The following is a 4,580-nucleotide window of genomic DNA, read 5'->3' on the forward strand; positions in this document are numbered from 1 at the left end:
GTGTTGTGTGTATGCAGCTGTCGACTTCTGGAGGACTCAAAAGCTCGCTTGCTGCTTTGCAACATTCTGCTTGGTCACAATAAAAGGATTTCGGAATTCCTCAAAACCAAAGTGGCAGTTTAAACCATAGCTGTGCATGCTAATGTAACCTGCCTCTTTCTCTGCTTAGCTTATTGTGTGGGGGTGGGGTGGGGGAAAACAACCTCATTTGGCATGCAAGGGAATGGCAAAAAGCACCCCAGGAGATGCTATCATCATTCCCAATGTCCTAAAGTAAAGGCAGAGACAAGGGGAATAGCATTCCTGCAAGCAGCAAATCCACTGGCCACATTGGATTCCCTACAGAAGCACCATTATTTCTCTCTCTCTCTCTCTCTCTCTCTCTCTCTCTCTCTCTCTCTCTCTGTGTGTGTGTGTGTGTGTGTTTCAAACTGCAGCATCTTTCTCACTGTCCCCCAAACCTGCTCCTTTTCTCTGTTCCCAAAATGCTTTTGTTGTGCACTCTCACACGTACCTGAAGACCAGTCCTTGGCTGAAGGGGAAAGGAGGGGCCTGTTGGGCAGAATGAGTCACCTTTCCTAGTTTCTGATGGGTTTCCCCATTCAGAACGTAGAGCTGTGCGTCATTGTTCTAAGCAGTCCTGCTACGTGTATCTGAAAGAAGGCGTGATTCACAATCACAGCCTGCCAAGAGAGAAGGCTCACCTGCGCCTCCGGAGAACGTAAACAGCAGCAGCAGCAGCAACAACGTCACTACAAGACGGAATTCAACCTTACCTTTCCCTCTCTCTCTGCCTCTCAGGAGAGCTTTTGCGATGGCACCTTTCTTACTTCCTTAAGAGTCCTCTTCAAGACCCACATTTTCTCTGAGGCCTTTGGCTCAGCTGCTTGTTCCCATGCTTTGCTGTATCCAAGGCTATGTACACATTCATAGCTTAAAACGCATCAAGGTCTTTTTCCACCTCACTGCATTTCAAGCCACATCTTTGCAGCGCTGTGCACCCCTGAGAGGTGGTGGGGATGCGCATCACCCGAGACGCATTACCTGATTTGTTTCCCCACACCTGCAACCCCATCCCCTATTCCACAAAGCAGTCACCTGCACATGTGCAAAGAATGCCCCAAAGGTACGCACCTCAGCTTAACTGCTGCTTATGCTTTCCAACTGGATGCAAGCATACTTTGACGGGAAACACATCCAAGTGGAGTATTTCTCAAGAAACTGCAGGGTGCATATGCATTCTGGCTAGTACCATATGTGCCCAGCAGTGGGGATTCACTGGAGCAAAAGGGAATGTGTATATAGCCTAAGCCTGCTATTGAGTCTGAGCACCAGCAATGGAAACAATGGGATATTATTTCCTTGCTTACCATGGCCTCCACCAGTGGCATAGCGTGGGTTGCCAGAACCTGGGACTGAATGGAGAGGTGGGTGGGAGGGAAACGGATGGAGTATGCATGCACACTCAACTGCCGAATGCTGTCCATGTCACCCAGGAGATCGTAGCCAAAGAAATAAGAAAAGAACAAGTCATTCCATTGTCTGGAAAGGCAACTTCCTGGTTTGCATGGAGAAGCCATTTTCAGTGGAGACCAGAGATGGAAGCATGCAGCTGTACTGAGGCAGCACCGGGTGTTGAAATTTTGCCCCCCTAACAATTTTGTGCCTGGGGCAACTACCCCTGTGGCACACCTGTGGAGGCCCCCCTGGCCTCCACCCCCCAGACCTTCATTTCCCTTGTGTCAAATTTTAGGCTAAGGATGGGGAGCCAGATGTCATTGATTTTCAGCTTCCAACATCCCTGACTGCTGGCCTTGTTGGTCAAGGCTGATAGGAATTAGAAACCAGACACCCAGAGGGCAACAGGCTCCTCATCTGTTTTTGACAGATGTGTCCCCTTACACTCTGTTTACTTCTTTTGGCATCATCAGTGCACAAACACTTAAATAAACCAAACCTATGATTCTCCTACCCACCAGCAGAACTGGGACAGTCTAGGAAGGTCTGCCCATCGCATGAAGTTCCTGAAAGTTCCCTCACAGTTTTTTCTGGCCAAGACAATGCTCACGCCATAGGTCTTAAATTATTTATAGCTGCGCAAGAACAAATGTGTTGACTGACACTGTCATTTTTCATAATTGGTTTTACATTCATCCTAGAATTATTTTCAATGCGGTGGAGAGGGGGGGGGCCCCTATAACTCACACCTCTTGATTTCTGTCCTGTCAATCTTACACTGTTGTTTCTTCACATTCAGCCCCGATTTCTGCTCTCACTTCCTTTGTGTGTCAGTCCGTGCCAGACGGAGAAACATAACAATTTTCACCTTGTGGGCTGCTCTTAAATTGCCTGCTTTGACTATCATTGTGACTGGAGTTTTTTTCCTGCTATCCCAGGACAAACAGTGTTCTAACTCTCTAAACTCTAAATCTTGAAGGCTTTCAAGATTTCTGCCTTCAGGGAACCATTTCTACCCGATTTTTTGCATTTCTGAAAGCCCACACAGAGTCCAGACCTGGCCTCTGGGGGCCTGATCATTGCTCCACATAAACAGAGAATGCAACCCAGAACACACCCAATGTACCTCTGCAACCCTGGATTGCAAGGGAATATCAGTAAGGGTGAGAGCTCTCTCTCTCTCTCTCTCTCTCTCTCTCTCTCTCTCTCACACACACACACACACACACACACACCATTAAGCTCCTTGATAATCTTCCAAGAACAGTTCACTAGAAGACAATCTGAACTCTGCTGTAGTACCCAAAGCAGCAAAGAGTCTTATAGCACTGTGAAGACAAGCAAATTGTGTATGGCACAAACCATAAAGTCTTGGCCGATGTAGTGCCTTCCAGCTTTTTGGACTACAACTCCCATGAAGGGTACAGCACAGCCATCATGTTTGTTCTGGCTGTGGCTGATGTGAGCTGTAGTCTAAAACATCCAGTGTGAACAATGAGTTGCGTTACACAGTGCTTGGTCTCTCCAACTCCCTTGCTAAGTGTGCATAGAATTCCAGCCTGCAGCTGCAGTCCTATATACACTTACTTGGGTGCATTCCATTGAACTAAATGGGGCTTAAAACGGAGTGGAAATGCATAGCATTGCACTGTAAGCAGAATGTTTACAAAGCAGAATGTCTCTGTAATACATCAAAATCAGGCAGCTATAATCACAAATTAGTACTAGCGAATCTCTGAGGTTGCTATTTAATCAGCATGCTAGTATGATTATTTTCTCAGCCAAATGATTCTTGCAATCAAATGATTAAGTCATTGGCATGTTGATGGGGGTGGGGCGGGCATTTCCCTGCCCTCCTCCTCCCTGCCCAAATGCCGCTGAAATCACACGATGACATCATAATGTAGAATAAGAATTAGACCACAGGCCCACGTTTTCCAGTATCCTCTTCTCACAGTGGCCAACCAGATGCCTATGGGAAGCTCATAAGCAGGACCTGAAAGCAATAGCTCTCTTTCCCACTTGTGATTCCCAGGAACTGGTTCTTAAATGGCACAGCACCTCCTACACTGGAGGGAGTAAATAGCCATCATGCTAGTAGCCACCGATAGCCCTATCCTTTAGGGTCTCCAGCTGGTTTTGCACTACAACTCCCATTGTCACTGGCTGTGCTCTTTGTGGTGCTTAGTTAAACTTGTAAGAAGTTCCTCAGGAGACTTAGTTAATCCTACACCATGTGTGAACAATTTTTGGGAACTTGGAAGCTTGTTTCCACTGAAAAATTTGATGACTATATGAAAGAACTTGGTGTGGGCTTTGCCACCAGCAAGGCGGCTGATGTTGCCAAGCCCAATGTGATCATGAGCTGCAACGGAGATGTTATAACCATCAAAACAGAGAGCAGTTTAAAGAACACCGAGATTTCCTTCAAACTGGGGGAACAGTTTGATGAGACCACAGCAGACGACAGGAAAGTAAAGAGTGTTGTAACAATGGGTCACTCAATCAGTTGCAGAAATAGGATGGCAAAGAGACCACAATAAAAAGAAAAATAGAAGATGGAAAGCTGGTTGTGGAGTGTGAAATGAACAACGTTATCTGCACCAGAGTGTATGAGAAAGCATGAAGATAGACTCCTTCCCCTGTGTGGTTAGTGGGACACAGAAGCAGGAGAGTTAGCTGGTTCAAGATGCAGAGCCCCACAAGGGCTTTTTTGCTTTTTTCCAAAGAACTGGTATGTTATTGATAGAACCGTTCCAAAGAACCTGTATACAGTATTCAACCTAAAAGTATGGTGACTATTCAATAAAGTGCTTAATGATAAAGAAAGAAAAGAAAAAAAACTCCCATCATCACTAGCAGGCAAGACCAGTGGTCAGGGATGGTGGGTATTGTAGTCTGAAAAAACAGCTGGAGACCCAGGTGTGGGAAATGCTGCTCTAGGAGTTTGCCTAAATCTCATTCAGAGCCATCCAAGCTGGCGACCATCACTACATCTTGTAGCAGCCAATTCCAGAACTCAACATCGCTGTTCCTTTGGCCCCACCAACCTCACTCTGACCGCAGCCAATATGCTACAGGCCTGCCTTCCTACATATAACAGGCACCACCTGTCAGCTTCC

At 46.5% G+C, this 4,580-nt stretch overlaps 1 pseudogene across 1 annotated transcript; it reads left to right on the top strand.

The window, feature by feature from the left end:
- Positions 1-3,628: 3,628 nt before the first annotated feature.
- On the top strand, positions 3,629-4,189 carry LOC308476722 (fatty acid-binding protein, adipocyte pseudogene; annotated as a pseudogene). The gene has a single exon. The product of its transcript is annotated as a fatty acid-binding protein, adipocyte pseudogene (transcript).
- The last annotated feature ends 391 nt before the right edge of the window (positions 4,190-4,580 follow it).

Source organism: Podarcis pityusensis (assembly GCF_964106645.2).
Source record: "Podarcis pityusensis genome assembly, chromosome: 5".
Taxonomy (NCBI): Eukaryota; Metazoa; Chordata; class Lepidosauria; order Squamata; family Lacertidae; genus Podarcis; species Podarcis pityusensis.